A 21,988-nucleotide genomic window follows, 5' to 3' on the forward strand; every position below is an offset into this window, starting at 1 on the left:
CAATAGATTCAAATCACTGTTATTTTAGTGTATTACGTGCAGCTCTCAGGGCAGGAGTACTCAATAGATTCAAATCGCTGTTATTTTTAGTGTATTATGCGCTGCTCTCAGGGCAGGAGTACTCAATAGATTCAAATCACTGTTATTTTAGGTGTATTACTCGCTGCTCTCAGGGCAGGAGTACTCAATAGATTCAAATCGCTTGTTATTTTAGTGTATTACGTGCAGCTCTCAGGGCAGGAGTACTCAATAGATTCAAATCGCAGTTATTTTAGTGTATTACGTGCAGCTCTAAGGGCAGGAGCACTCAATAGATTCAAATCGCTGTTATTTTAGTGTATTACGTGCAGCTCTCAGGGCAGGAGTACTCAATAGATTCAAATCGCTGTTATTTTTAGTGCATTACGCGCTGCTCTCAGGGCAGGAGTACTCAATAGGTTCAAATCGCTGTTATTATTATGTATTACGTGCAGCTCTCAGGGCAGGAGTACTCAATATGGTTCAAATCGCTGTTATTATTATGTATTACGTGGAGGTGTCAGGGCAGGAGTACTCAATAGATTCAAATCGCTTTTATTTTAGTGCATTACGTGCAGCACTCAGGGCAGGAGTACTCAATAGGTTCAAATCGCTGTTATTTTAGTGCATTACGTGCAGCTCTCAGAGCAGGAGTACTCAATAGATTCAAATCGCTGTTATTTTAGTGCATTACGTGCAGATCTCAGGGCAGGAGTACTCAATAGATTCAAATCGCTGTTATTTTAGTGCATTACGTGCAGCTCTCAGGGCAGGAGTACTCAATAGATTCAAATCGCTGTTATTTTAGTGCATTACGTGCAGCTCTCAGGGCAGGAGTACTCAATAGATTCAAATCGCTGTTTTTTTAGTGCATTACGTGCAGCTCTCAGGGCAGGAGTACTCAATAGATTCAAATCACTGTTATTTTAGTGTATTACGTGCCAGCTCTCAGGGCAGGAGTACTCAATAGATTCAAATCGCTGTTATTTTAGTGTATTACGCGCTGCTCTCAGGGCAGGAGTACTCAATAGATTCAAATCGCTGTTATTTTAGTGTATTACGCGCTGCTCTCAGGGCAATAGTACTCAATAGATTCAAATCACTGTTATTTTAGTGTATTACGTGCAGCTCTCAGGGCAGGAGTACTCAATAGATTCAAATCGCTGTTATTTTTGTGTATTGCGCGCTGCTCTCAGGGCAGGAGTACTCAATATATTCAAATCACTGTTATTTTAGTGTATTACTCGCTGCTCTCAAGGCAGGAGTACTCAATAGATTCAAATCGCTGTTATTTTAGTGTATTACGTGCAGCTCTCAGGGCAGGAGTACTCAATAGATTCAAATCGCTGTTATTTTAGTGTATTACGTGCAGCTCTCAGGGCAGGAGTACTCAATAGATTCAAATCGCTGTTAATTTAGTGTATTACATGCACCTCTCAGGGCAGGAGTACTCAATAGATTCAAATCGCTGTTATTTTAGTGTATTACGTGCAGCTCTCAGGGCAGGAGTACTCAATAGATTCAAATCGCTGTTATTTTAGTGTATTACATGCACCTCTCAGGGCAGGAGTACTCAATAGATTCAAATCGCTGTTATTTTAGTGTATTACATGCAGCTCTCAGGGCAGGAGTACTCAATAGATTCAAATCGCTGTTATTTTAGTGTATTACGTGCAGCTCTAAGGGCAGGAGTACTCAATAGATTCAAATCGCTGTTATTTTAGTGTATTACATGCACCTCTCAGGGCAGGAGTACTCAATAGATTCAAATCACTGTTATTTTAGTGTATTACGTGCAGCTCTCAGGGCAGGAGTACTCAATAGATTCAAATCGCTGTTATTTTAGTGTATTACGTGTAGCTCTCAGGGCAGGAGTACTCAATAGATTCAAATCGCTGTTATTTTAGTGTATTACGTGCAGCTCTCAGGGCAGGAGCACTCAATAGATTCAAATCGCTGTTATTTTAGTGTATTACGTGCAGCTCTCAGGGCAGGAGCACTCAATAGATTCAAATCGCTATTATTTTAGTGTATTACGTGCAGCTCTCAGGGCAGGAGCACTCAATAGATTCAAATCGCTGTTATTTTAGTGTATTACGTGTAGCTCTCAGGGCAGGAGTACTCAATAGATTCAAATCGCTGTTATTTTAGTGTATTACGAGCAGCTCTCAGGGCAGGAGTACTCAATAGATTCAAATCGCTGTTATTTTAGTGTATTACGTGCAGCTCTCAGGGCAGTAGTACTCAATAGATTCAAATTGCTGTTATTTTAGTGTATTACGTGCAGCTCTCAGGGCAGGAGTTCTCAATAGATTCAAATCGCTGTTATTTTAGTGCATTACGTGCAGCTCTAAGGGCAGGAGTACTCAATAGATTCAAATCGCTGTTATTTTAGTGTATTACGAGCAGCTCTCAGGGCAGGAGTACTCAATAGATTCAAATCGCTGTTATTTTAGTGTATTACGTGCAGCTCTAAGGGCAGGAGTACTCAATAGATTCAAATCGCTGTTATTTTAGTGTATTACATGCAGCTCTCAGGGCAGGAGTTCTCAATAGATTCAAATCGCTGTTATTTTAGTGTATTACGTGCAGCTCTCAGGGCAGGAGTTCTCAATAGATTCAAATCGCTGTTATTTTAGTGCATTACGTGCAGCTCTAAGGGCAGGAGTACTCAATAGATTCAAATCGCTGTTATTTTAGTGTATTACGAGCAGCTCTCAGGGCAGGAGTACTCAATAGATTCAAATCGCTGTTATTTTAGTGTATTACGTGCAGCTCTAAGGGCAGGAGTACTCAATAGATTCAAATCGCTGTTATTTTAGTGTATTACATGCAGCTCTCAGGGCAGGAGTTCTCAATAGATTCAAATCGCTGTTATTTTAGTGTATTACGAGCAGCTCTCAGGGCAGGAGTACTCAATAGATTCAAATCGCTGTTATTTTAGTGTATTACGAGCAGCTCTCAGGGCAGGAGTACTCAATAGATTCAAATCGCTGTTATTTTAGTGTATTACGTGCAGCTCTCAGGGCAGTAGTACTCAATAGATTCAAATCGCTGTTATTTTAGTGTATTACGTGCAGCTCTCAGGGCAGGAGTTCTCAATAGATTCAAATCGCTGTTATTTTAGTGCATTACGTGCAGCTCTAAGGGCAGGAGTACTCAATAGATTCAAATCGCTGTTATTTTAGTGTATTACGAGCAGCTCTCAGGGCAGGAGTACTCAATAGATTCAAATCGCTGTTATTTTAGTGTATTACGTGCAGCTCTAAAGGGCAGGAGTACTCAATAGATTCAAATCGCTGTTATTTTAGTGTATTACGTGCAGCTCTCAGGGCAGGAGTACTCAATAGATTCAAATCGCTGTTATTTTAGTGTATTACGTGCAGCTCTAAGGGCAGGAGTACTCAATAGATTCAAATCGCTGTTATTTTAGTGTATTACGAGCAGCTCTCAGGGCAGGAGTACTCAATAGATTCAAATCGCTGTTATTTTAGTGTATTACATGCAGCTCTCAGGGCAGGAGTACTCAATAGATTCAAATCGCTGTTATTTTAGTGTATTACGTGCAGCTCTCAGGGCAGGAGTTCTCAATAGATTCAAATCTCTCTTATTTTAGTGTATTACGTGCAGCTCTAAGGGCAGGAGTACTCAAGAGATTCAAATCGCTGTTATTTTAGTGTATTACATGCAGCTCTCAGGGCAGGAGTACTCAATAGATTCAAATCGCTGTTATTTTAATGTATTACGTGTAGCTCTCAAGGCAGGAGTACTCAATAGATTCAAATCGCTGTTATTTTAGTGTATTACGCGCTGCTCTCAGGGCAATAGTACTCAATAGATTCAAATCACTGTTATTTTAGTGTATTACGTGCAGCTCTCAGGGCAGGAGTACTCAATAGATTCAAATCGCTGTTATTTTAGTGTATTACGCGCTGCTCTCAGGGCAGGAGTACTCAAGAGATTCAAATCACTGTTATTTTAGTATATTACTCGCTGCTCTCAGGGCAGGAGTACTCAATAGATTCAAATCGCTGTTATTTTAGAGTATTACGCGCTGCTCTCAGGGCAGGAGTACTCAATAGATTCAAATCGCTGTTATTTTAGTGTATTACATGCACCTCTCAGGGCAGGAGTACTCAATAGATTCAAATCGCTGTTATTTTAGTGTATTACGTGCAGCTCTCAGGGCAGGAGCACTCAATAGATTCAAATCGCTGTTATTTTAGTGTATTACATGCACCTCTCAGGGCAGGAGTACTCAATAGATTCAAATCGCTGTTATTTTAGTGTATTACGTGCAGCTCTCAGGGCAGGAGCACTCAATAGATTCAAATCGCTGTTATTTTAGTGTATTACGTGCAGCTCTCAGGGCAGGAGTTCTCAATAGATTCAAATCGCTGTTATTTTAGTGTATTACGAGCAGCTCTCAGGGCAGGAGTACTCAATAGATTCAAATCGCTGTTATTTTAGTGTATTACGAGCAGCTCTCAGGGCAGGAGTACTCAATAGATTCAAATCGCTGTTATTTTAGTGTATTACGTGCAGCTCTCAGGGCAGTAGTACTCAATAGATTCAAATCGCTGTTATTTTAGTGTATTACGTGCAGCTCTCAGGGCAGGAGTTCTCAATAGATTCAAATCGCTGTTATTTTAGTGCATTACGTGCAGCTCTAAGGGCAGGAGTACTCAATAGATTCAAATCGCTGTTATTTTAGTGTATTACGAGCAGCTCTCAGGGCAGGAGTACTCAATAGATTCAAATCGCTGTTATTTTAGTGTATTACGTGCAGCTCTAAAGGGCAGGAGTACTCAATAGATTCAAATCGCTGTTATTTTAGTGTATTATGTGCAGCTCTAAGGGCAGGAGTACTCAATAGATTCAAATCGCTGTTATTTTAGTGTATTACGAGCAGCTCTCAGGGCAGGAGTACTCAATAGATTCAAATCGCTGTTATTTTAGTGTATTACATGCAGCTCTCAGGGCAGGAGTACTCAATAGATTCAAATCGCTGTTATTTTAGTGTATTACGTGCAGCTCTCAGGGCAGGAGTTCTCAATAGATTCAAATCGCTCTTATTTTAGTGTATTACGTGCAGCTCTAAGGGCAGGAGTACTCAAGAGATTCAAATCGCTGTTATTTTAGTGTATTACGTGCAGCTCTCAGGGCAGGAGTACTCAATAGATTCAAATCGCTGTTATTTTAATGTATTACGTGTAGCTCTCAGGGCAGGAGTACTCAATAGATTCAAATCGCTGTTATTTTAGTGTATTACGCGCTGCTCTCAGGGCAATAGTACTCAATAGATTCAAATCACTGTTATTTTAGTGTATTACGTGCAGCTCTCAGGGCAGGAGTACTCAATAGATTCAAATCGCTGTTATTTTAGTGTATTACGCGCTGCTCTCAGGGCAGGAGTACTCAAGAGATTCAAATCACTGTTATTTTAGTATATTACTCGCTGCTCTCAGGGCAGGAGTACTCAATAGATTCAAATCGCTGTTATTTTAGAGTATTACGCGCTGCTCTCAGGGCAGGAGTACTCAATAGATTCAAATCGCTGTTATTTTAGTGTATTACATGCACCTCTCAGGGCAGGAGTACTCAATAGATTCAAATCGCTGTTATTTTAGTGTATTACGTGCAGCTCTCAGGGCAGGAGCACTCAATAGATTCAAATCGCTGTTATTTTAGTGTATTACATGCACCTCTCAGGGCAGGAGTACTCAATAGATTCAAATCGCTGTTATTTTAGTGTATTACGTGCAGCTCTCAGGGCAGGAGCACTCAATAGATTCAAATTGCTGTTATTTTAGTGTATTACGTGCAGCTCTCAGGGCAGGAGTACTCAATAGATTCAAATCGCTGTTATTTTAGTGTATTACGTGTAGCTCTCAGAGCAGGAGTACTCAATAGATTCAAATCGCTGTTATTTTAGTGTATTACGTGCAGCTCTCAGGGCAGGAGCACTCAATAGATTCAAATCGCTGTTATTTTAGTGTATTATGCGCTGTTCTCAGGGCAGAAGCACTCAATAGATTCAAATCGCTGTTATTTTAGTGTATTACGTGCAGCTCTCAGGGCAGGAGCACTCAATAGATTCCAATCGCTGTTATTTTAGTGTATTACGTGGAGCTCTCAGGGCAGGAGCACTCAATAGATTCAAATCGCTGTTATTTTAGTGTATTACGTGCAGCTCTCAGGGCAGGAGCACTCAATAGATTCAAATCGCTGTTATTTTAGTGTATTACGCGCTGCTCTCAGGGCAGGAGCACTCAATAGATTCAAATCGCTGTTATTTTAGTGTATTACGTGGAGCTCTCAGGGCAGGAGTACTCAATAGATTCAAATCGCAGTTATTTTAGTGTATTACATGCAGATCTCAGGGCAGGAGTTCTCAATAGATTCAAATCGCTGTTATTTTAGTGTATTACATGCAGCTCTCAGGGCAGGAGTTCTCAATAGATTCAAATCGCTGTTATTTTAGTGTATTACGAGCAGCTCTCAGGGCAGGAGTACTCAATAGATTCAAATCGCTGTTATTTTAGTGTATTACGTGCAGCTCTCAGGGCAGGAGCACTCAATAGATTCAAATCGCTGTTATTTTAGTGTATTACGAGCAGCTCTCAGGGCAGTAGTACTCAATAGGTTCAAATCGCTGTTATTATTATGTATTACGTGCAGCTCTCAGGGCAGGAGTACTCAATATGTTCAAATCGCTGTTATTATTATGTATTACGTGGAGGTGTCAGGGCAGGAGTACTCAATAGATTCAAATCGCTTTTATTTTAGTGCATTACGTGCAGCACTCAGGGCAGGAGTACTCAATAGGTTCAAATCGCTGTTATTTTAGTGCATTACGTGCAGCTCTCAGAGCAGGAGTACTCAATAGATTCAAATCGCTGTTATTTTAGTGCATTACGTGCAGATCTCAGGGCAGGAGTACTCAATAGATTCAAATCGCTGTTATTTTAGTGCATTACGTGCAGCTCTCAGGGCAGGAGTACTCAATAGATTCAAATCGCTGTTTTTTAGTGCATTACGTGCAGCTCTCAGGGCAGGAGTACTCAATAGATTCAAATCACTGTTATTTTAGTGTATTACGTGCAGCTCTCAGGGCAGGAGTACTCAATAGATTCAAATCGCTGTTATTTTAGTGTATTACGCGCTGCTCTCAGGGCAGGAGTACTCAATAGATTCAAATCGCTGTTATTTTAGTGTATTACGCGCTGCTCTCAGGGCAATAGTACTCAATAGATTCAAATCACTGTTATTTTAGTGTATTACGTGCAGCTCTCAGGGCAGGAGTACTCAATAGATTCAAATCGCTGTTATTTTTGTGTATTGCGCGCTGCTCTCAGGGCAGGAGTACTCAATATATTCAAATCACTGTTATTTTAGTGTATTACTCGCTGCTCTCAAGGCAGGAGTACTCAATAGATTCAAATCGCTGTTATTTTAGTGTATTACGTGCAGCTCTCAGGGCAGGAGTACTCAATAGATTCAAATCGCTGTTATTTTAGTGTATTACGTGCAGCTCTCAGGGCAGGAGTACTCAATAGATTCAAATCGCTGTTAATTTAGTGAATTACATGCACCTCTCAGGGCAGGAGTACTCAATAGATTCAAATCGCTGTTATTTTAGTGTATTACGTGCAGCTCTCAGGGCAGGAGTACTCAATAGATTCAAATCGCTGTTATTTTAGTGTATTACATGCACCTCTCAGGGCAGGAGTACTCAATAGATTCAAATCGCTGTTATTTTAGTGTATTACATGCAGCTCTCAGGGCAGGAGTACTCAATAGATTCAAATCGCTGTTATTTTAGTGTATTACGTGCAGCTCTAAGGGCAGGAGTACTCAATAGATTCAAATCGCTGTTATTTTAGTGTATTACATGCACCTCTCAGGGCAGGAGTACTCAATAGATTCAAATCACTGTTATTTTAGTGTATTACGTGCAGCTCTCAGGGCAGGAGTACTCAATAGATTCAAATCGCTGTTATTTTAGTGTATTACGTGTAGCTCTCAGGGCAGGAGTACTCAATAGATTCAAATCGCTGTTATTTTAGTGTATTACGTGCAGCTCTCAGGGCAGGAGCACTCAATAGATTCAAATCGCTGTTATTTTAGTGTATTACGTGCAGCTCTCAGGGCAGGAGCACTCAATAGATTCAAATCGCTATTATTTTAGTGTATTACGTGCAGCTCTCAGGGCAGGAGCACTCAATAGATTCAAATCGCTGTTATTTTAGTGTATTACGTGTAGCTCTCAGGGCAGGAGTACTCAATAGATTCAAATCGCTGTTATTTTAGTGTATTACGAGCAGCTCTCAGGGCAGGAGTACTCAATAGATTCAAATCGCTGTTATTTTAGTGTATTACGTGCAGCTCTCAGGGCAGTAGTACTCAATAGATTCAAATTGCTGTTATTTTAGTGTATTACGTGCAGCTCTCAGGGCAGGAGTTCTCAATAGATTCAAATCGCTGTTATTTTAGTGCATTACGTGCAGCTCTAAGGGCAGGAGTACTCAATAGATTCAAATCGCTGTTATTTTAGTGTATTACGAGCAGCTCTCAGGGCAGGAGTACTCAATAGATTCAAATCGCTGTTATTTTAGTGTATTACGTGCAGCTCTAAGGGCAGGAGTACTCAATAGATTCAAATCGCTGTTATTTTAGTGTATTACATGCAGCTCTCAGGGCAGGAGTTCTCAATAGATTCAAATCGCTGTTATTTTAGTGTATTACGTGCAGCTCTCAGGGCAGGAGTTCTCAATAGATTCAAATCGCTGTTATTTTAGTGCATTACGTGCAGCTCTAAGGGCAGGAGTACTCAATAGATTCAAATCGCTGTTATTTTAGTGTATTACGAGCAGCTCTCAGGGCAGGAGTACTCAATAGATTCAAATCGCTGTTATTTTAGTGTATTACGTGCAGCTCTAAGGGCAGGAGTACTCAATAGATTCAAATCGCTGTTATTTTAGTGTATTACATGCAGCTCTCAGGGAAGGAGTTCTCAATAGATTCAAATCGCTGTTATTTTAGTGTATTACGAGCAGCTCTCAGGGCAGGAGTACTCAATAGATTCAAATCGCTGTTATTTTAGTGTATTACGAGCAGCTCTCAGGGCAGGAGTACTCAATAGATTCAAATCGCTGTTATTTTAGTGTATTACGTGCAGCTCTCAGGGCAGTAGTACTCAATAGATTCAAATCGCTGTTATTTTAGTGTATTACGTGCAGCTCTCAGGGCAGGAGTTCTCAATAGATTCAAATCGCTGTTATTTTAGTGCATTACGTGCAGCTCTAAGGGCAGGAGTACTCAATAGATTCAAATCGCTGTTATTTTAGTGTATTACGAGCAGCTCTCAGGGCAGGAGTACTCAATAGATTCAAATCGCTGTTATTTTAGTGTATTACGTGCAGCTCTAAAGGGCAGGAGTACTCAATAGATTCAAATCGCTGTTATTTTAGTGTATTACGTGCAGCTCTCAGGGCAGGAGTACTCAATAGATTCAAATCGCTGTTATTTTAGTGTATTACGTGCAGCTCTAAGGGCAGGAGTACTCAATAGATTCAAATCGCTGTTATTTTAGTGTATTACGAGCAGCTCTCAGGGCAGGAGTACTCAATAGATTCAAATCGCTGTTATTTTAGTGTATTACATGCAGCTCTCAGGGCAGGAGTACTCAATAGATTCAAATCGCTGTTATTTTAGTGTATTACGTGCAGCTCTCAGGGCAGGAGTTCTCAATAGATTCAAATCTCTCTTATTTTAGTGTATTACGTGCAGCTCTAAGGGCAGGAGTACTCAAGAGATTCAAATCGCTGTTATTTTAGTGTATTACATGCAGCTCTCAGGGCAGGAGTACTCAATAGATTCAAATCGCTGTTATTTTAATGTATTACGTGTAGCTCTCAAGGCAGGAGTACTCAATAGATTCAAATCGCTGTTATTTTAGTGTATTACGCGCTGCTCTCAGGGCAATAGTACTCAATAGATTCAAATCACTGTTATTTTAGTGTATTACGTGCAGCTCTCAGGGCAGGAGTACTCAATAGATTCAAATCGCTGTTATTTTAGTGTATTACGCGCTGCTCTCAGGGCAGGAGTACTCAAGAGATTCAAATCACTGTTATTTTAGTATATTACTCGCTGCTCTCAGGGCAGGAGTACTCAATAGATTCAAATCGCTGTTATTTTAGAGTATTACGCGCTGCTCTCAGGGCAGGAGTACTCAATAGATTCAAATCGCTGTTATTTTAGTGTATTACATGCACCTCTCAGGGCAGGAGTACTCAATAGATTCAAATCGCTGTTATTTTAGTGTATTACGTGCAGCTCTCAGGGCAGGAGCACTCAATAGATTCAAATCGCTGTTATTTTAGTGTATTACATGCACCTCTCAGGGCAGGAGTACTCAATAGATTCAAATCGCTGTTATTTTAGTGTATTACGTGCAGCTCTCAGGGCAGGAGCACTCAATAGATTCAAATCGCTGTTATTTTAGTGTATTACGTGCAGCTCTCAGGGCAGGAGTTCTCAATAGATTCAAATCGCTGTTATTTTAGTGTATTACGAGCAGCTCTCAGGGCAGGAGTACTCAATAGATTCAAATCGCTGTTATTTTAGTGTATTACGAGCAGCTCTCAGGGCAGGAGTACTCAATAGATTCAAATCGCTGTTATTTTAGTGTATTACGTGCAGCTCTCAGGGCAGTAGTACTCAATAGATTCAAATCGCTGTTATTTTAGTGTATTACGTGCAGCTCTCAGGGCAGGAGTTCTCAATAGATTCAAATCGCTGTTATTTTAGTGCATTACGTGCAGCTCTAAGGGCAGGAGTACTCAATAGATTCAAATCGCTGTTATTTTAGTGTATTACGAGCAGCTCTCAGGGCAGGAGTACTCAATAGATTCAAATCGCTGTTATTTTAGTGTATTACGTGCAGCTCTAAAGGGCAGGAGTACTCAATAGATTCAAATCGCTGTTATTTTAGTGTATTATGTGCAGCTCTCAGGGCAGGAGTACTCAATAGATTCAAATCGCTGTTATTTTAGTGTATTACGTGCAGCTCTAAGGGCAGGAGTACTCAATAGATTCAAATCGCTGTTATTTTAGTGTATTACGAGCAGCTCTCAGGGCAGGAGTACTCAATAGATTCAAATCGCTGTTATTTTAGTGTATTACATGCAGCTCTCAGGGCAGGAGTTCTCAATAGATTCAAATCGCTCTTATTTTAGTGTATTACGTGCAGCTCTAAGGGCAGGAGTACTCAAGAGATTCAAATCGCTGTTATTTTAGTGTATTACGTGCAGCTCTCAGGGCAGGAGTTCTCAATAGATTCAAATCGCTCTTATTTTAGTGTATTACGTGCAGCTCTAAGGGCAGGAGTACTCAAGAGATTCAAATCGCTGTTATTTTAGTGTATTACGTGCAGCTCTCAGGGCAGGAGTACTCAATAGATTCAAATCGCTGTTATTTTAATGTATTACGTGTAGCTCTCAGGGCAGGAGTACTCAATAGATTCAAATCGCTGTTATTTTAGTGTATTACGCGCTGCTCTCAGGGCAATAGTACTCAATAGATTCAAATCACTGTTATTTTAGTGTATTACGTGCAGCTCTCAGGGCAGGAGTACTCAATAGATTCAAATCGCTGTTATTTTAGTGTATTACGCGCTGCTCTCAGGGCAGGAGTACTCAAGAGATTCAAATCACTGTTATTTTAGTATATTACTCGCTGCTCTCAGGGCAGGAGTACTCAATAGATTCAAATCGCTGTTATTTTAGAGTATTACGCGCTGCTCTCAGGGCAGGAGTACTCAATAGATTCAAATCGCTGTTATTTTAGTGTATTACATGCACCTCTCAGGGCAGGAGTACTCAATAGATTCAAATCGCTGTTATTTTAGTGTATTACGTGCAGCTCTCAGGGCAGGAGCACTCAATAGATTCAAATCGCTGTTATTTTAGTGTATTACATGCACCTCTCAGGGCAGGAGTACTCAATAGATTCAAATCGCTGTTATTTTAGTGTATTACGTGCAGCTCTCAGGGCAGGAGCACTCAATAGATTCAAATTGCTGTTATTTTAGTGTATTACGTGCAGCTCTCAGGGCAGGAGTACTCAATAGATTCAAATCGCTGTTATTTTAGTGTATTACGTGTAGCTCTCAGAGCAGGAGTACTCAATAGATTCAAATCGCTGTTATTTTAGTGTATTACGTGCAGCTCTCAGGGCAGGAGCACTCAATAGATTCAAATCGCTGTTATTTTAGTGTATTATGCGCTGTTCTCAGGGCAGAAGCACTCAATAGATTCAAATCGCTGTTATTTTAGTGTATTACGTGCAGCTCTCAGGGCAGGAGCACTCAATAGATTCCAATCGCTGTTATTTTAGTGTATTACGTGGAGCTCTCAGGGCAGGAGCACTCAATAGATTCAAATCGCTGTTATTTTAGTGTATTACGTGCAGCTCTCAGGGCAGGAGCACTCAATAGATTCAAATCGCTGTTATTTTAGTGTATTACGCGCTGCTCTCAGGGCAGGAGCACTCAATAGATTCAAATCGCTGTTATTTTAGTGTATTACGTGGAGCTCTCAGGGCAGGAGTACTCAATAGATTCAAATCGCAGTTATTTTAGTGTATTACATGCAGATCTCAGGGCAGGAGTTCTCAATAGATTCAAATCGCTGTTATTTTAGTGTATTACATGCAGCTCTCAGGGCAGGAGTTCTCAATAGATTCAAATCGCTGTTATTTTAGTGTATTACGAGCAGCTCTCAGGGCAGGAGTACTCAATAGATTCAAATCGCTGTTATTTTAGTGTATTACGTGCAGCTCTCAGGGCAGGAGCACTCAATAGATTCAAATCGCTGTTATTTTAGTGTATTACGAGCAGCTCTCAGGGCAGTAGTACTCAATAGATTCAAATTGCTGTTATTTTAGTGTATTACGAGCAGCTCTCAGGGCAGTAGTACTCAATAGATTCAAATCGCTGTTATTTTAGTGTATTACGTGCAGCTCTCAGGGCAGGAGTACTCAATAGATTAAAATCGCTGTTATTTTAGTGTATTACGTGCAGCTCTAAGGGCAGGAGCACTCAATAGATTCAAATCGCTGTTATTTTAGTGTATTACATGCACCTCTCAGGGCAGGAGTACTCAATAGATTCAAATCACTGTTATTTTAGTGTATTACGTGCAGCTCTCAGGGCAGGAGTACTCAATAGATTCAAATTGCTGTTATTTTAGTGTATTACGTGCAGCTCTCAGGGCAGGAGTACTCAATAGATTCAAATCGCTGTTATTTTAGTGTATTACGTGCAGCTCTCAGGGCAGGAGTACTCAGTAGATTCAAATCGCTGTTATTTTAGTGTATTATGTGCAGCTCTAAGGGCAAGAGTACTCAATAGATTCAAATCGCTGTTATTTGAGTGTATTACGTGCAGATCTCAAGGCAGGAGCACTCAATAGATTCAAATCGCTGTTATTTTAGTGTATTACGCACTGCTCTCAGGGCAGGAGCACTCAATTGATTCAAATCGCTGTTATTTTAGTGTATTACGTGCAGCTCTCAGGGCAGGAGCACTCAATAGATTCAAATCGCTGTTATTTGAGTGTATTACGTGGAGCTCTCAGGGCAGGAGTACTCAATAGATTCAAATCGCTGTTATTTTAGTGTATTACGTGGAGCTCTCAGGGCAGGAGTACTCAATAAATTCAAATCGCTGTTATTTTAGTGTATTACGCGCTGCTCTCAGGGCAGGAGTACTCAATAGATTCAAATCGCTGTTATTTTAGTGTATTACGTGGAGCTCTCAGGGCAGGAGTACTCAATAGATTCAAATCGCTGTTATTTTAGTGTATTACGTGCAGCTCTCAGGGCAGTAGTACTCAATAGATTCAAATCGCTGTTATTTTAGTGTATTACGAGCAGCTCTCAGGGCAGTAGTACTCAATAGATTCAAATCGCTGTTATTTTAGTGTATTACGAGCAGCTCTCAGGGCAGGAGTACTCAATAGATTAAAATCGCTGTTATTTTAGTGTATTACGTGCAGCTCTAAGGGCAGGAGCACTCAATAGATTCAAATCGCTGTTATTTTAGTGTATTACATGCACCTCTCAGGGCAGGAGTACTCAATAGATTCAAATCACTGTTATTTTAGTGTATTACGTGCAGCTCTCAGGGCAGGAGTACTCAATAGATTCAAATTGCTGTTATTTTAGTGTATTACGTGCAGCTCTCAGGGCAGGAGCTCTCAATAGATTCAAATCGCTGTTATTTTAGTGTATTACGTGTAGCTCTCAGGGCAGGAGTACTCAATAGATTCAAATCGCTGTTATTTTAGTGTATTACGTGTAGCTCTCAGGGCAGGAGCACTCAATAGATTCAAATCGCTCTTATTTTAGTGTATTATTCAATTCAATTCAATTCAAAGCACTTTATTTGTCCCCAGGGGGAAATTTGAAGGGCACATTACAGTAGCTTGCACAGACACACTGCACAACCACACACTACATACCACATATCATTATACATAAATAAAAAATTAATCAGAATGAGAAAAAAAGAAAGAAAAAAAAGCAGATAGAAATCATTTGTTCCTATTCTGTTCATATGCTGTCCTCTGTTCATAAGCTGGACAGCCCTCGGGATGAAGGTTGCTTTCCTCCTCTGTGTCCGACAAAGAGGACAATGGAGTCTACATCCCGAGGGTAGCCATTCAAACTCCGAGAACAGAATGTGAGAGGGGTCATTAATAATCCTGCGTGCCACCTTTACAGTCTGTTGGTCACATAAGCTCTCAGGGCAGGAGTACTCAATAGATTCAAATCGCTCTTATTTTAGTGTATTACGTGCAGCTCTAAGGGCAGGAGTACTCAAGAGATTCAAATCGCTGTTATTTTAGTGTATTACTCGCTGCTCTCAGGGCAGGAGTACTCAATAGATTCAAATCGCTGTTATTTTAGTGTATTACGCGCTGCTCTCAGGGCAATAGTACTCAATAGATTCAAATCACTGTTATTTTAGTGTATTACGTGCAGCTCTCAGGGCAGGAGTACTCAATAGCTTCAAATCGCTGTTATTTTAGTGTATTACGCGCTGCTCTCAGGGCAGGAGTACTCAAGAGATTCAAATCACTGTTATTTTAGTGTATTACTCGCTGCTCTCAGGGCAGGAGTACTCAATAGATTCAAATCGCTGTTATTTTAGTGTATTACGCGCTGCTCTCAGGGCAGGAGTACTCAATAGATTCAAATCACTGTTATTTTAGTGTATTACGTGCAGCTCTCAGGGCAGGAGTACTCAATAGATTCAAATCGCTGTTATTTTAGTGTATTACGTGCAGCTCTCAGGGCAGGAGTACTCAATAGATTCAAATCGCAGTTATTTTAGTGTATTACGTGCAGCTCTCAGGGCAGGAGCACTCAATAGATTCAAATCGCTGTTATTTTAGTGTATTACGAGCAGCTCTCAGAGCAGTAGTACTCAATAGATTCAAATCGCTGTTATTTTAGTGTATTACATGCACCTCTCAGGGCAGGAGTACTCAATAGATTCAAATCGCTGTTATTTTAGTGTATTACGTGCAGCTCTCAGGGCAGGAGCACTCAATAGATTCAAATCGCTGTTATTTTAGTGTATTACGTGCAGCTCTCAGGGCAGGAGTACTCAATAGATTCAAATCACTGTTATTTTAGTGTATTACGTGTAGCTCTCAGGGCAGTACTTGAATACACCTTGTGGTGCAACCTGGACACATCGTCAGTGATACTCCCGGGGTCATAGGGTGTTTCGGGTCTTACATAAGACACCCTCACCCGGGCAACCCAGCCGGGGGTGATCAAGCCCCGACTTGTGTCCAGGTAGCGCTCTACGCCACGCGTCCCCCCTCCTTAACCAGAGCCACCGTGCTGCCTTTTCAGCGGCTTCCAGGATGTTCTTGATGGCTCTTTGCCTGTGCAGTCCGCAAATCCCTAAGAGTCCCAGGACCCGGTGTAGAGACTGGCCTGCGAAGCCCCTACAGCCCACTTCAACAGGCTCACAGCGGGCCTTCCACCCATTCCTCCGACACTCCGCTACCAGATCAGCGTACTTGGCCCTCTTTCTTTCCTGGGCTTCCTCCATTCTATCTTCCCAGGGGACCGTTAGTTCCAGTAACACCACCTGCTTACTTGCTGCGGACATCAAGACCATGTCCGGTCGTAGTGTTGTAACTGCAATGGTGTCTGGGAACCTCAATTGAGTCCCCAGGTCCACCAGGAGGTGCCAGTCTCTTGCTGTTGCGAGGACGCCCCCTTGGGTCTTTCTAGGGGGCTGAGGCTTCTCTCCTGCTCGAACAAAGGCAATTGCAGACTTGGTTGCCGCAGCCTTGCCTCCGCCCGTTCCACTGCATCCTGGGCGCGCCACTTCCTTCCTGTTCTGACCTCTACCCCTACTGAAGAGACCTTGGTGTCAACTGAGTCTCGGTAGAGCAGGACTTCTCTGGCTCGGGTGACCTTGAACTCCTCTGCCAGACTGCTAAAGGGAAGCTGTATGTTGGTGTTATGGCCAAAGAAAGCAACGCTGCTTAGGCTCCGTGGCAGGCCCAGCCACCTGCGCAGAAATCGGCTGACCTTCCGCTCAAAGCCCTCCACAGTGGTAATTGGGACTTCGTATATCAGCAGTGGCCAGAGGAGACGAGGGAGGATGCCATGTTGGTAGATCCAGGCCTTAAACCTACCAGGAAGCCCTGACTTATCCACTGCCGAGAGCCATGTGTCGAAGTCATCGCTGGTTCCCTTCCGTGCAGCGGTGTCCTTCAGGTTGTGAGTGAAGAGCTTGCCCAGACTCTTCACTGGCTTTTCTGACACTGATGGAATTCTGGTGTCTCCCAACATGAAGCGGAACTGATCAGCTACTTTTCCTTTCCTCAAGACCAAGGACCTGGATTTCGCGGGCTTGAAGCTCATTCTTGCCCAAGTGATGAGCTGTTCGAGGCCTCGCAGAAGCCACCTGCATCCGGGCACTGTGGTTGTGGTGACCGTGAGATCGTCCATGAATGCTCTAATCGGGGGTTGTCGGGTGCCAGATCTGGACAGTGGACCTCTACATTCCACTTCTGCAGACTTCACGAGCATATTCATGGCCAGTGCAAACAGAGTCACAGAGATTGTGCAGCCTGTAATGATGCCCTTCTCCAGACGATGCCACTCCGATATTGAAGTCCCAGAGGACACCCTAAGACTGAAGTTGTTATAATAGTCAAGGATGAGATTTCGAATCTTCTCTGGGACGTGGTATCTGCTCAGGGCCAATTCCACCAATCGATGTGGTATCGATCCATAAGCATTGGCAAGGTCCAGCCACAGCACTGCCAAGTCCCCTTTGCCCTCTCGTGCCTCCCTGATCAGCTGTGTCACCACCCCTGTGTGTTCAATACACCCTGGGACCCCTGGGATTCCTCCTTTCTGCACCGAGGTGTCTATGTAGGTGTTCTTAAGGAGAAACCCCATCAGACGATTGGAAACAATCTTGAAGTAGATTTTGCATTCAACACTGAGGAGGGAGATTGTCCTAAACTGCTCGATGTTACTTGCATTCTCCTCCTTGGAAATCCACACGCCTTCTGCATATCTCCACTGCTGAGGTACTTTCCCTCTTCTCCAGATGTTGTTGATGTCGCTGTTATTGTCGCTGTATGTCGCTGTTATTTTAGTGTATTACGTGCAGCTCTCAGGGCAGGAGTACTCAATAGATTCAAATCACTGTTATTTTAGTGTATTACGTGTAGCTCTCAGGGCAGGGGTACTCAATAGATTCAAATCGCTGTTGTTTTAGTGTATTACGTGCAGCTCTCAGGGCAGGAGCACTCAATAGATTCAAATCGCTGTTATTTTAGTGTATTACGCGCTGTTCTCAGGGCAGGAGCACTCAATAGATTCAAATCGCTGTTATTTTAGTGTATTACGTGCAGCTCTCAGGGCAGGAGCACTCAATAGATTCAAATCGCTGTTATTTTAGTGTATTACGTGCAGCTCTCAGGGCAGGAGCACTCAATTGATTCAAATCGCTGTTATTTTAGTGTATTACGCGCTGCTCTCAGGGCAGGAGCACTCAATAGATTCAAATCGCTGTTATTTTAGTGTATTACGTGGAGCTCTCAGGGCAGGAGTACTATATAGATTTAAATCGCAGTTATTTTAGTGTATTACATGCAGATCTCAGGGCAGGAGTTCTCAATAGATTCAAATCGCTGTTATTTTAGTGTATTACGAGCAGCTCTCAGGGCAGGAGTACTCAATAGATTCAAATCGCTGTTATTTTAGTGTATTACGTGCAGCTCTCAGGGCAGGAGTACTCAATAGATTCAAATCGCTGTTATTTTAGTGTATTACGTGTAGCTCTCAGGGCAGGAGTACTCCATAGATTCAAATCGCTGTTATTTTAGTGTATTACGTGCAGCTCTCAGAGCAGGAGTACTCAGTAGATTCAAATCGCTGTTATTTTAGTGTATTACGTGCAGATCTCAGGGCAGGAGCACTCAATTGATTCAAATCGCTGTTATTTTAGTGTATTACGTGCAGCTCTCAGAGCAGGAGTACTCAGTAGATTCAAATCGCTGTTATTTGAGTGTATTACGTGCAGATCTCAGGGCAGGAGCACTCAATTGATTCAAATCGCTGTTATTTTAGTGTATTACGTGCAGCTCTCAGGGCAGGAGCACTCAATAGATTCAAATCGCTGTTATTTTAGTGTATTACGTGGAGCTCTCAGGGCAGGAGTACTCAATAGATTCAAATCGCTGTTATTTTAGTGTATTACGTGGCGCTCTCAGGGCAGGAGTACTCAATAGATTCAAATCGCTGTTATTTTAGTGTATTACGCGCTGCTCTCAGGGCAGGAGTACTCAATAGATTCAAATCGCTGTTATTTTAGTGTATTACGTGGAGCTCTCAGGGCAGGAGTACTCAATAGATTCAAATCGCTGTTATTTTAGTGTATTACGTGCAGCTCTCAGGGCAGTAGTACTCAATAGATTCAAATCGCTGTTATTTTAGTGTATTACGAGCAGCTCTCAGGGCAGTAGTACTCAATAGATTCAAATCGCTGTTATTTTAGTGTATTACGAGCAGCTCTCAGGGCAGTAGTACTCAATAGATTCAAATCGCTGTTATTTTAGTGTATTACGTGCAGCTCTCAGGGCAGGAGTACTCAATAGATTCAAATCGCTGTTATTTTAGTGTATTACGTGCAGCTCTAAGGGCAGGAGCACTCAATAGATTCAAATCACTGTTATTTTAGTGTATTACATGCACCTCTCAGGGCAGGAGTACTCAATAGATTCAAATCACTGTTATTTTAGTGTATTACGTGCAGCTCTCAGGGCAGGAGTACTCAATAGATTCAAATTGCTGTTATTTTAGTGTATTACGTGCAGCTCTCAGGGCAGGAGCACTCAATAGATTCAAATCGCTGTTATTTTAGTGTATTACGTGTAGCTCTCAGGGCAGGAGTACTCAATAGATTCAAATCGCTGTTATTTTAGTGTATTACGTGCAGCTCTCAGGGCAGGAGCACTCAATAGATTCAAATCGCTCTTATTTTAGTGTATTATTCAATTCAATTCAATTCAAAGCACTTTATTTGTCCCCAGGGGGAAATTTGAAGGGCACATTACAGTAGCTTGCACAGACACACTGCACAACCACACACTACATACCACATATCATTATACATAAATAAAAAATGAATCAGAATGAGAAAAAAAGAAAGAAAAAAAAGCAGATAGAAATCATTTGTTCCTATTCTGTTCATATGCTGTCCTCTGTTCATAAGCTGCCCTCGGGATGAAGGTTGCTTTCCTCCTCTGTGTCCGACAAAGCGGACAATGGAGTCTACATCCCGAGGGTAGCCATTCAAACTCCGAGAACAGAATGTGAGAGGGGTCATTAATAATCCTGCGTGCCACCTTTACAGTCTGTTGGTCACATAAGCTCTCAGGGCAGGAGTACTCAATAGATTTAAATCGCTGTTATTTTAGTGTATTACTCGCTGCTCTCAGGGCAGGAGTACTCAATAGATTCAAATCGCTGTTATTTTAGTGTATTACGCGCTGCTCTCAGGGCAGGAGTACTCAATAGATTCAAATCGCTGTTATTTTAGTGTATTACGCACTGCTCTCAGGGCAGGAGTACTCAATTTAGTTCACTCAGCTGTGCATAATAGCACAGAATTAATAAAAAACACAATATATTGACCCGCGTTCTGTTTTCTATCATGCGCCGTGCACATTTGCAATGACGTAAGATGCACGCAAACGCACCAGGGTTCGATAGAATCAAGTTGAGTGTGAAACCAGACCAACGCTGTGGGGGGCGCGGGGAACAACCAAGTGTAAAAGCACCCTTATTTAGATTTACAGAAGTTTAGACGGTGATGTTTTATGGAATGTTTCATTTCATGTCACCATTATGGTGATCAGTGTTTTCTTTAGTTGAGCTCTTGACCCTTTACTTTTTGGTATTAATTTGTATCTGGCTGCTCCAACTCTGTGTTCATAAAGCACATTTGTTGTGGCAAGATAAACTATGACCTGGGCTGCATTTCCCAAAAGCATTGTAAGCCTAATTTGATTGTATTTAGGCATGTGTTGCAATTGTTCTACGATCATGTTAGGCTTAAGATGCTTTTGGGAAATCAAGCCCAGGTAATGATGGTAATGTTTAGATCAAATCAAATCCTACAATCCTGTAGTGGCCTGACACATTGAACCAGCATTATAAACTGAATATACAAATGTTTTATTCATATTCATTACAGTAGCTAATTCCAGTGCTTTAATAATCTAAAAGTTTTAAAATCACACACAGACATCAAGAATCTACATATGAATCTCAACAATGGTGACAATCACACAAATGCTTCATGTTGCAGTGCATGATGGGAGCCACCAATCAAAACGCATCCATGGCTCACATCATGCATTACGGCATGAATAAATTATGCAGCTGAATAGGCTTTATGCCGAGCGTCACGTGACCAAACCGGAAAACGGGTCTCATTGCATCCGCTTGTCAGAGAAAGTGTTAACGGCCGTAAGAACTAACTACGATATCTATGGATTTTTAAGGTAATCAGCTAACCTACTAAGTTCACTTTGTTATTGGTGTTTTATGCTATTTAAATATCTAAACGTTAGTTTGAAGAAGAAAAATTAAAAAACTTTTAAATATCAATCTGCACATGCGAGGGACATTGGTTATGCTCATTTTTGCTTGCTCCTTTTAAGTTATCTTGAGTAAAACCGCAAAAAAATTCATAAAGCACATACAAAAGACCTGAATCGGAAGCGATGTGATCTGTTTTCCGGCTTGGTCACGTGACGCTCGGCATAAAGCCTATTGTCCTGTAATTATTATTATTTTTTTCTGTTTGCTTTTATTTTGCTATTATTTTGTTAGGACTTTAGTAGCTTGATGTTCAGAGTTGATCTGTTTGTCACTAGTTTGTTTTATTGTCACCATTGTTGAGATTCATATGCTGATTCTTGAAATCTATGAAATTGTTCATATTGCTGTTGGATCTCAAACTGTTGAATCTCAGGACTACAATCACCAATGCTAAAATTAGACATCAAGCATATAGTCAAAGATTTAGACTTTGAATGTGAATCAGGTCACTACATGATGATAATGTCGTCATCAAAACATATTGTGAGCAGGTTTTCTCTTGCAGTAACAAATGTGCTTTATAAACACAATGTTTGAACAGACAGAGACAATCTAACAATAAACAAAGAAAAGGGTCAAGAGCTCAACTAAAGCAAACGCTGACCATCATAATGGTGACTTGAAACAAAAATTTAATAAAACATTTCCGTCTATAAGTGCAATAATGTGTAATGGCTCGAAGTCAATAGTTCTTGTGTTTCTCTTTTTTTCTGTTCTTGTTGTTTCTCTTTCCTTCAATGATTCTTCTTAT

Source organism: Rhinichthys klamathensis, unplaced genomic scaffold (assembly GCF_029890125.1).
Source record: "Rhinichthys klamathensis goyatoka isolate OS25496 unplaced genomic scaffold, OSU_Roscu_1.1 h1tg000163l_1, whole genome shotgun sequence".
Classification (NCBI taxonomy): Eukaryota; Metazoa; Chordata; class Actinopteri; order Cypriniformes; family Leuciscidae; genus Rhinichthys; species Rhinichthys klamathensis.